Genomic DNA, 11,767 nt, shown 5'->3' with positions numbered 1-11,767 from the left:
ATGACTCTTAATATCCTCATAAATGGATAACACCAGAATTATTTCACTGAATGTGTTTATAGTGAATAAGGTCGTCTACACCTGGGGCGGGCTCTCAGAGGTGCTGACAACACTACTGAAGCTGATTGCCTCAAAAGAAAATACACATGGTTTTAGTTTATGTCTGCCTGTAACTTACTAAATGTATTTACAGGCTTGGACTTGCAACCTGCTGTGTGGATACAATTGCATCCATGTGTGGACCATGGCAAAGAAGAGAAGACAGATGATCTTCCTTACATGGACCTTTCCCATATATGCACAAAGCAATTAAAAATGAAAAGCCATTGCCCCTATATTTGTCTTCTCCTCACACTGAACATCATTGCACTGTCTGCTGTTGATTTGCAGAGGTCATGATCTTTCTCTGGCCATACTTTGCAGGGAGGGACATACGTCTCACAGTGGTTTCTGCGGTATTTCTCCATGGATTCCTTTTGTCACCAGCAGAGATGACTACCTTCGAAGCAGACTAAAACCAGCAGTGAGCTCCACTTTTGTCAGGAGTGGCTAAGATAGTCCTTGCCAACAAATGAAAAGGTTTGGTCTTTGTCCTAAAGTTTCTACCTTGGTTCAGTCAGAGATTTTTTCCTAAGAAGAAAGTATTTTTCTTGACTATAATCCTCTATCTGGAATGTCTACCAAATGAATGATTTGGCCACATAGAACATTCATGATGAGCTCGAGCCTGTTGAGAGGGGTTGCTTCCTCATCTGTATTTTACCAAGAAACAGGCCTTTGTCCTGACTAAATAGTTCATAGCTAAATAGTTTAAATTATAAAAGCAGTCATGAGCTTTGTTAATACTAATAAAAATATGTGGGTTCTAATTTTAGGGCCAGTACTTGACCTGACAAGTTGCAGTTCACTGACTTGAACATCTTTGATGATTATCTCTCTTAATGTACCCTGTAATAATGTCTCTGCTTACTAACTACAATTGCACAAAATTAAGATGCATCTGAACATTTAAAAATGGTGTACCTGGATATTTTAAGGAACTATCCAAAGGACTTTTTGAACTTTTGCAGATAATGTTAATCAAGCTAGGGATTCAGAGACTAAAAATAACCCTATATGGCAGGAAGAAAGAACTGGGAAAAATCTGGCCAATTAATTTTTCATAGATTCTAGGCATAATATTCTGGCATACAAGGGAATCAATATGCGAATATTTAGGGAGATTCCAATTAATAATTAAAAGTAAGCTTATTAAAAATAGTCAATGCTTTAAAAAATCTAATCACTTTCTATGTTGTAATTACTGACCCAGATCTCACCAGTTATCCATGCAGATGGAGTCTTAGGTCCATGTGGAATGGTGGTGGAGTCCAAGGGGCTCTGCATGAACAAAGGGTTTGGTCAACGTGGAGCAAATTGTAGGAATGAAGCCTGTGTAGATAGGATAGAATAACATGGATAATGGACTAAAATAAGACATTATACAAAGTGCTACCTAATACAGATTTGATGACTTGTAGATAAATACTCATTAAAAGTGATAGATTTCAAATGGGTTGACAAAGGGGAGAAGAAAGTAATTACTAGGGTAAGGCTTCTCAGGGGAGAGCATTATCTAGGAGTGCCAGGCAGCATCACTGTGGTCACTACTGGAATCCATCTTATTTCTAATGACAACTTTGTTATCTCAGCCATGGAAAGTACAGAAGATTCACTAATTGTGCTTGGGCACCAAAGGCAAAATTTTAGAGATTAAAGAGAGTAGTCATGTCCATTATGCAGATAGAAGAGATATTTCCAAAGCAACAGGTGACAGACCAACAAATGCTTCTCCCTTGCAACCACTGTTGCAGTACCAAAGTACTTATAAATACTCTTCAGAAATAATAATACAGCCACAACTGACTTTAATAGTTCTCACTCAAGTTTAAAACTCTTCAATTTCTTTATGAATTGAGCAGTTAAACTCATAGGCAAATAGTAACTATGGCATACTCAAGTAATGATAACTTATTTTTAAGACTGGATTTGTGTTTGATTTTTTTTTTTTGCTCATTTTTCTATCTCTTTTGTGCACCTGGGGTAAGTATTGCTTCAAAGTGCCAGCTATGAGGATCCAGAGTGAAGTCATGTACAGGGTATGGGCCACAGGGGGCTTGAGTTTATAAGGCTCTATAAGTTCATGCCCGAGTGCCATCCAGCTGTATGAAGAACTAGATCAACAAAGCTTCACTTATGCTATTGCTGTGTGTGAAGGAAGGTACTTCTAAATGTAGACAAATTTGTAGGGTCCTGAAACAACAGATAGAGGGACCTCACTGGGTTTGTTCAGCAAAGTTTCTTAGTCTTTTAAGTATTCTGTTACATATACTGAAATACTGGACCCCAAGTTTAAGATCAATGACTTTTATGGAAACTTGTGCTGAAAACACTGTAGCCAGCATGCTGGGCAGGCAGACCTATGTAAAATTAAATGGAAAATTCACTTCCAGAATGTAAATGCTTCTGAGCATATCCAGAATCCAGTCCTTGAATCCAGGAAGAAATGTACAGATGATAACCTCAGCAGGTTGAGCCTGAAGTGCTAAACCTCAGCAAGCAACCTGAGGATTCAACTTGGAGTTAGGTACCTGCAGTGGCAGTTTGTGCCAGTGTCCTTTTGAGTGTGTCTAGTTATGAGCCCCTGAGAGTGTTGGCTTAAGTCCAAACTCACCTCTTGAGTTACTTTCATTAGCCAGTCTAGGTCTAAACATGCAAATTTTCACTAATCCTCTTTGCCATGCAATCCAGATATTTTGGCTGTTTAGCTCTTTTACAGTTTCCACCATGCAAAAAGTTATTTCCACACAAAACAGTGTGACTGTATATCCTTGAAATCAGGGTTTACATTATATATAACACACCCTAATCTGGAAATTAAGGGCAGATATTAAGCAAGAATTAAGTTCAAAGTAGGACTTTTCAACTTCTTTACAGAGCAAACACCTCTTCCATTTCTTATGTTAGTGTGGAGCGAGTGGGCATGAACTGGGGAGCTGGAACAGACATGATACCAAACAGGAGCAAATGGTTGACATCTGTTCCAAATATCAGCACAAGAGCGAAAATGTGGGGGCAATGTGTCTGAAACAAAGTTTCATTTGAGGGGAGAGTCAACATAATTATCAAACAAAGGAGACAAAAAAAAAAAAAAAAAGAAAGGGTAGATGAGAACTATCTGAAAAATAGCAAATAAAAAAAAGAATAAGGGTGACAAATACACACAACAAGTATCACAAGAAATAATAAATAGCTTGATTGCAAATAAATTTGTGTCTTGTGGTTGACAGAAAATTCTTAACTGAACTATACTAGATTGCAGAATAAACTCATGCCCTTTTACATTTTTACAGCATAGAAAATCCACAGGGAACAGCTGCAGTTAAAAAAATTAGGCATAGGTAAAACTTTGTTTAGGGGTTTTGCATTACCAAATATGAGGGAAACTGTGTGAGACAGAAACCACCAGTGCAAACAAGACTCTCTGGTGTATAATAAAACTGCATTATCTTTCTGTAAAGCTATCTTCTTTGTAAAGATAAAGTTAGTAAATTCTCCATATTTTCTACCCAATCACTTGTTTTCTTAAAGTGATTTTTTTTTTTTTATTTCTTAAAGAAATAACATACTTATGATTCCATTCCTCACTCAAATGTGTCTGAAACTAAAATTGCAGATTAGAGAATTACTGGAGAGGAACAGACAGACAAAGAAGTGCAGACATGTGGAACCTGAGTGAATAATATCCATTCCTCAGAAATACAGGTAAAAAAATACTATAGTCATATTACCATAATCTATGGACAGATTCACCTGTTTATAACTCTCTAGAAATCACTTAAGGATTGAAAGGAGTATTATATAAATACTATCTAGGTATTTCCTCTGTCTGTGGTCTTTTAGATAAGGATTAGCCTGAGAGATGGAATGTTAGCTGTACTGAGATTAAAAATTATTTAATCTTGTTTTCAAAGGTTGAAAGGTGTATTGGGTTTTCATGGCAAGGTTTTGGTAGTAAGGTGGCTATAAGAATAGGTCTGTGAGAAACTGTCAGAAACTTTCCCCAAGTCTGATGAAGTCAATGCCAGCCATCTCCAAGACAAACCTACCACCTGCCAAACCTATCCCAGTTACAGTGCAGTTAAGAAAGATGATGGGGGAAAACTGCACAGCAACAGCAGGGAAGAGAGGAGTGAGTGAGACTATGTGAGAGAAACAATTTTTCAGACCAATGAAAAAGGAGGGAGAGGAGGTTTACCCAGCAAGACCAATGGAGAAGATCTTCATGAAGCAGGTTCTCCCCTTGCAGTCCATGAAGATCCATGGTGGAGCAGAGATCCACCTCCAGCCTGATGGAGACCCCATGCTGGAGCAGGTGGATACCTGAAGAAGGCTGCGACCCTATGAGAAGCCCATGCTGGAGCAGGTTCCTGGCAGGATCTGTGGTCCCATGGAGGAACCCCCACAGGAGTAGATGGTTACTGAAGGACTACAGCCTGTGGAAGGGACCCATACTGGAGCAGCTCAAGTAAAACTACAAATTCATGAAGGACTGTCTCTTGTGGGAGAAACAGCAGGAGAAGAGTGTGAAGAGTCCTTCCCCTGAAGAGGAAGCAATGGGAAATACAGTGTGTGATAAATAGGCTGCTATAAATAGGATCCCATTCCTGGTCCTCCTGCGCTGCTGGGGGGTGAGGAGGTAAAAAACATTGGAAGTGAAGTTGAGCCTGAGAAGGAGGGATGGGTGGGGAGGAAGTGCTTCATTATTTGGTTTTATTTCTTATTATCCTGCTTGGATTTGATTGGTAAAAACATAAATTCATTTCCCTAATCAAATCTATTTTGCCTCTTTTTACCAGAGTGGTAATCAATGAGTGATGTCTCCCTGTCCTTATTCTGACACATGAGCCTTTCACTGTAATTTCTCTCCCCTGTTCAGTTGAGGAGGGGAGTAAAAGAGGGGCTTTGGTGGATGCTTGGCATCTGGCCAGGGTCAGCTCAACACAAGAGCAAATTTCACAGAAATCTTTCTATAAAAGCAACTAATTTTACATGTGAGATGCAAACAAATGACAGTGAAAAAAAGAGCTCCACACTGGACAAAAAGATGTAAATGAAGAGATGAGGCATCCAATTTTATATACTTGAGAATAGGAAATATTAATGCAGGACATGATACGAGTCTATAAATACCTTCAAAGAAAGATTATAAAGAAGGGATGTAAGTAGCCACAACCTAGAGAAATAAGCAGGATAAAGAAAATGACCCAAAAATAAGACTAAATATGTTTAGCAGAATATTAGTAGAAGGCTGTGATCTGTGAAAAAAAAAAAATTGTTATGTGTTTGTGATTCAGCAAGTAGAGATTATCTAAGGGGCTAGAAAAGCAAAATATATTCATATATGAAATGGCCTTGTGATACAGGAGCAAGGAGAGAGACAATACTGAGAGGGCAATGAGATTTGGTGGATCTAGCACTGAAGCTGTGGAGTCTGTTCAATAGGGCAGACAGACATGATTATTTTCACCAGAAATTCATTGTTTGGAACTAGAAATAGAAACTGGCTGTTCATTGTCATGATGTAGCCAGGGTAAATGCCTTCCGGTTTCAGGAAGAGAATCTGCCTAGAAGAATATTATTCATGTAATTAATTAGCTAAAACACAGAAGTAGATACTCTAGTTTCTGAAATAAGTTCCCTCAGTTATCATAGGAAGAACAAAAAACCAACAAACCTCAAACAGAAAGCCAAAGCAGGTGTTAATATATAGGATACAGTCAGTAGCACTTTTGTTTGGAAAAGTAGAGATTTTTTTAGCAGCCTGGCCATGTCAGAGCATACCAGGAAAGTCAGATTAGGATCGATAAGGCATGCTAGACAGATCTCAGCATTCAAGTTGGAAGACTTAAATGTGCCTACTCCAAGCTAATGAGGTAAGAGTAAACTGTAGCTTACAAACCATTGGTTTCCTCTAATGTCAGATGCATAAATCTTGGTACATTCCTAGATCATATATGCCTATTTATTTTCATTTGAATGGAATAAAATTCATATGTTTCAAAGCCAACCCATGATGCCAAACAAAGTGTGCTATGTTAGGATAACTGTCAGATTATACTCAAAAAAGAACTCTCATTTGGGACTAAAAGACTTGAGTTGCCACAGCCTTAGATCTATCTCTCTTGCATATTGAATTTTCAGGTAAGTTAGCACTGGGATATGTCATGCTGAATAAGGTAGACCAACACTTAAAGGAGAGGCAGGAACTTCCCAGTTACAGGGCAGAGTGCCCTGGGCATGCCCACTGGAGAAACACTGGAATCTAGGAAGCTTTGAAACACTGAAGGAAACACCTGGTGAATTTAGATATCTGCAAATTTCTAAGGGTTATTTTGGGTTTTTTGTTTTGTTTTTTCAGATGCACATTTGAATGTGCATATTATTGCCACTGTAGATATTAGATTTAATCTCTGGATCTGAAGTTTAGCTTCACAATTGATTTTATTAACATATTTCAGGATGGTTTATACAGTTTCTTTATTGTTTTATAATCTAAGATCCACAGATTCTTAAAAATTCTTTTAAAATCTTTATGGTTTTCCTAAAACTGATTTGAAAGCTTTGTTTTAAATAGTGTTTCTTTTCCAGAACTGGTTTTATCAAAGAATATTTCTGCATCATCCCTGAAAAAGCACACTACATATAATCACTCATGCAGATGCACATAAACACAGTAATTTTCATGTATATTCTTATTTGTTGTTAACCTTTGACAAGTCTGTCTCCTTCTAACTAATTAGTAAGAACACTGCAGCCATGTCACTCTCTCAAACTTGTTGATAGTAGAAACAACAGAAAAGATCTGATTATGGCAGTCTGCAGCTCATGATTTAGAAAGGCTATAGCTGAATTGATTCAACTACATAACTCAGTGAATTCAAAGCTAAAGTATGAAGGATTCCTATCCTTGGCCAAATACTTATCATCTTATATGGCTTTAAGTTCTTGAAGGTGTAGAACTAAACTACTAACAGATAAGAATAAATTCCTGAATTAGGAATGCCCTGTATGAGTGTTTATAATATTAAGTATTGCAAAGATATATCTAAGAGCAGAACTCCTACCTGTGGTACCCCCACAGTATAACATCTCTACTCCAGCAACTACCAGTCCCCCTTTCAGGGCTAAATTGTTATGTCACATTATCTCAGTTGTCTAAATCTTTTATATCTCCACACCATACTGAATTTTTTTTTAATAGAATAAAAGGGATTTTATTGAGAATAGGCAAGAAATTATTTTATGGCAACAAGAGGTTTTTGTTATTATAGACCAAAAAAATTGTATTTTAACATGAGAGGTATCTGAAGTCTTTTTCTCTGAGAAGTCTGTGGAAATAAAAAACCACCATCCTGATTATTGGTAATATTTTGTAATATTTTGTAATATTTTAGAACATTTATTTCAGTGCAGAAGATCCTTAGAAGCAAGCAGTAGTCTTGCAGTTGGAGTAAAGAAAGATGCCATCTGGGTTTCATTTGCAGCTGTGCTGCTGACTTGCTTTGACACCCTGAACAAGGCATTTAACATTCCTATGTCTCAGCTGTAAATGATAATTAATTACAGTTGTATCCAAAAGCTCCAGTCAAGATAAGGCCTAAACACACTGGCTACTGTACAAACAAGGCCTGACATTGTCCCTGCCCTGAAGAATCTAATTTGAGACTAGATGCAGCAAGCAGATCTGACAAAAAAAAAAAAAAAAAAAAAAAAGGGAATAGACAAGAGGAAGGTAATGAAAATAAGATAATGAGGTTACTTAGGGAGCCATCATAGAACTTGAATGTTCCAAAGCATTAATAAATTGATTAATTAATTATAATTAGCTCTCCCAAACTGCACCACAACCTCTTCACCACAGGTTTTGTGTAGATGCCATTGCTGAGAAAAAGCCTGAAGTACCTAATGGAGAGTAGAGGTCAAAGACTTGGGGTTAAGCCTGACAGGTTAAACTATACATCAGAGTAATACAAAAAGAAATGCAGAGTTGATAAATTGAAATTCAACTGACATTCCTATGGAGACAAAGGAATATACAGGTAGCCATGTAGAAAGGGATAACACTTTTCAATAATTTTTTTAATTAAAAAAAATACCTAAGTGCATTTGCTATTTTATGTTGTTGCAAAAATCATAATTGAATGGATGTCATGTTGAACTTTTATATTTCACTTGTTGAATTATGTGATTTTTGCCTTCCTCAATTAGCTGGTAGCAAGAGAATAGGTTGAAATAATAAGCAGCAGGTCATCAACAACTTGTGGTTTTGGCTTTTTTTCCCATATATCACTGCTATCTTTTTTCCTTGCTAGTGAAATGAAAAGAAAGGACTTTGACATCAGCAAGAATTTGTCTTTCTCTCCCCTATGTCTGTGTTCCACCTTCTGTCTGAACAACATCTGCTATGGGTCAGCTTATACCCTACATAAGTAATAAGAAATAAGAAATACAGAAATAAGTATGTTTTCATTTTGTTCCAGTTGCCTATTTCAACTGTGATGTTTTTTCTTTCTGAATTACTCTGACTTGGCTGATTGACTTCCACATTTTTTAAGCTCTTTTCTTCCCTTAAACTTCTTCTACCTCTGTCTTAGTTGGTTTTGAGATGAGAAGATTATTTACTTTGCCAGGTATATGAAACTGGCTATATAACTCAATTATAATTATGCCTGTATAGGGGACCATCTAGCAGGCAGATAGGAAGAACAGAAATCCAGAAATGCAGGCATACAGCAGTGCTGATTTGTTGTAGATAACTGAAGCAAAAAGGTGCTGCTCCTGCACGCTGGTGAACTGGGAGAATCAGTAGAGAAAAGGAAAGGGCTTTCTCCACTCATCAGCTACAAAACAGATATAGCCGAACTTTCCCCTTTCACTGGTATTACTGGACAGCCAGACCTCTGCTTGGCATAGGCAGAGTACAATGATTGTCTGTAGATATGTAGATGGAAGAGTTGACTTGAAAACAATAATTCTCTTGCCTAAGAATTTATTTTATTTTCATTTGTTTGAGATTTTGAGGGAAAAAAAAAAAACAAAAAACAAAAAAAAAAAAACCACCACAACAACAAAAAGAAGCCCCAACAATAAAGAGAGTTTTCAAGCACAAATTTGGAGATGGGGATCTCCTTCAGGAAAGCCAAAGCAGCATGCTAATCTCCCTGACTGCAGGATGGAGGCTGGTCTCAATTTGTCTTTGGGTGCTACATCCTGTATACAGTTATTCAGTGACATTTTCAAAATGGAATGCATTTTGTTAAAGAAATCTCATTTCTAATAAATGCAATTTTTTTCAAAGTGGAAAAAAAAATCATGTTTTAATAGCTTGTATCACTGCCCACCTAGACTTGAAGTCAATGGCAAAATTCTGCTTACTCCAAAATGACAAGATAAAAATTTTAGAATCTAGTATTTTGCTACCTCATGGAAAACACAGTTTTGAAAGATCTCAAAGGATTCATTGAGTGAAATTCATCAGCTGAGAATCAGGCCACAAACACACAGAAATGTATCTTTCCAGTATCAGCTATTTCTACTCCCAATCCAAACCTTTTAAATAGCAACTTAGTAGACCTGCTCTTTTCAACTTCCTATTCTGGCTATTATTATTTCTCTGAGTGTGTTTCCAGTTACATGGGGGACAAATGGCACTTGTAATTTTGGGAAATCATTTAGTTATATAAAAAACACCTTTGCTGTTCTGCCTGAAATATGCAAGATTAAGATAAAATATCTTTTAAGACTTCAATGTACTGCCATGAATGGGAAGTAGTTAAAAAATATAAAAGTGATACAAAATATAAGAAACTACTTCAGTTGCAAATAAACATTTCTTCCTTACATTTTGCACACAGTTTTGCCATATTGGTGACTTTAATTAGTGCAGAATCCTAGACTCTGCTTATTGGTTTACTGAATAGCATAAAATGAAGTTTATTTAACTTTCTAAACTAAGGAAAGCAGGATAAAGCTAATTAAAATTAAATTACAATATAATTAATCATTCAGGCTCAGTGTGTCAATGTTGCCTAGGTCCTGACTGATGTAATCCTTCCTGAGTACTCCTGCCATTCACATTGTGGAGTTTTCCCTCCAACAGTGTGTGGTGTCTCCCATGTACCTTTTTCAGTTCCTGCAGTATTTTCAGTGCCTAGTTCAGAATGACAGCTTAAGGAAGAGGATTTAAAAAAAAAAACACAAAAAACCCGAAAAAAACCCCCAACGCAAATTTCCTAATTTCTTTCTTATTTTTGGGCACTTTCATCAGGCATACTTTAATTTAGACTTCTTATTGCCTTTTAAATTTGACAGAATATACCCATAAAATTTGTTAGTAATTGTTTCATTTCCCAACTTGGCATGTGTAGTTAACCTTGAAAGACTGATTGGATGTTGCCTGCACTGAACCCAACCTTTGCTGGTACCACAAAGGTCACAGAACCACTCTCACTGAATCTGTGCCTTTAAACACAAGGTTGTCTATATATTGGAATTGCAATGCTTTGACTGCCCATTAATTCATCATTAAAAGATGTTAACTTGTCACTTATTGTAAGACTCCAACTTAAATTCTCTCTGGCATGAAGTTCTCTGTATCTGGCACTGAGAAATCTGAAAATCTTTTGGACCAATAGTATTTGTAAAATACAGGTTCATTGTGTTTTTAATTGGAACAATTTAAGGAGAAGAAAGGTGTCTTTCTTTACATTTAATTTTGACAATACAATGGCAGTACATTGAAGTCTCAAGTCTTACATTATGGGAACATCCCAAGTCTCCACCTACAACAACAATATTTATTTTTCTAACTGTTGCACAGAGAATTCTTTATTCAAAAACTATTTGGTCTACCATGATTGCATAATAAGTACTTATGAATATTAAAATATCACAACTTTCATCCTGAGACACAGTGCTGCACACTACTAGAGTCATAACAAATTTTGGACTTAGAAAAAATAACCAAATAGAATTAAAGCATCATAAGATCAAGACACTTGTTGTTGACAATGTTCATATTATTTTGGAAAATAAGACTCATTCCTATGAAAATTAATGAATGAAAATTATTATTTTCATTAATATTGCTTATATTTTGCTTATATTGGTGAAATTTGATGTTTTGCAGTTTAGATGTGCTGAGTGTTATGATACATACAGAAAGAAATATAAATATTAATCTGGACAATTTAAGAATTAAAAAAAAAATTGAGCAAATATGTGCAATAACTACAGATATACTTCAGAAATATTTGGGGCAGTAGGAACTGGTAAGTTTTGCAGGCAAAAAAGTGTTTTGAGTGTGAGCTTCACATTCACACGTACATAATGAAAAAACCAAGATTAAACATTCAAATAGAACATTTAAAATCCATGAGATATCAGAACCAATGCTACCAGGAAATTCTGTTCTAGCTCTTTAAATATACAAATTTTAATCTGGTCTAATTATGAGTACATTTATTTCTTCTGCTTAACTTTTCACTGGGTTATGAAGATAACATCCTCAAACTCATGGCATAGATTTTGGCCACCAGGCTGAGAAGTAGCAGACATAAGCTATTATCCATCAGGCAGATGGCTCTCTAGAGGAGGAAACAACGTACATTTGTTCTGTAGTTTGCAGCTGCTCAGAAGATAGCAATGAGGTGCTGAAATTTCTGCC

The 11,767-nt window shown here is 36.4% G+C and overlaps 1 long non-coding RNA gene across 1 annotated transcript in view; it reads left to right on the top strand.

Moving 5' to 3' along the window:
- Positions 1 to 297: 297 nt before the first annotated feature.
- The window catches only part of LOC116184815 (uncharacterized), a 35,359-nt gene continuing 23,889 nt past the window's right edge, over positions 298 to 11,767 (top strand). The window contains exons 1-2 of the long non-coding RNA XR_004149494.2: positions 298 to 579; positions 3,716 to 3,804. This is a non-coding gene — a long non-coding RNA (uncharacterized LOC116184815). The remainder of the gene's footprint in view (positions 580 to 3,715; positions 3,805 to 11,767) is intronic.

This window comes from Lonchura striata, chromosome 5 (genome assembly GCF_046129695.1).
Source record: "Lonchura striata isolate bLonStr1 chromosome 5, bLonStr1.mat, whole genome shotgun sequence".
In the NCBI taxonomy this organism is placed as follows: domain Eukaryota; kingdom Metazoa; phylum Chordata; class Aves; order Passeriformes; family Estrildidae; genus Lonchura; species Lonchura striata.
The sequence above is the reverse complement of the archived record's forward strand: the minus strand, read 5'-3'. Positions and strand labels throughout refer to the sequence as shown.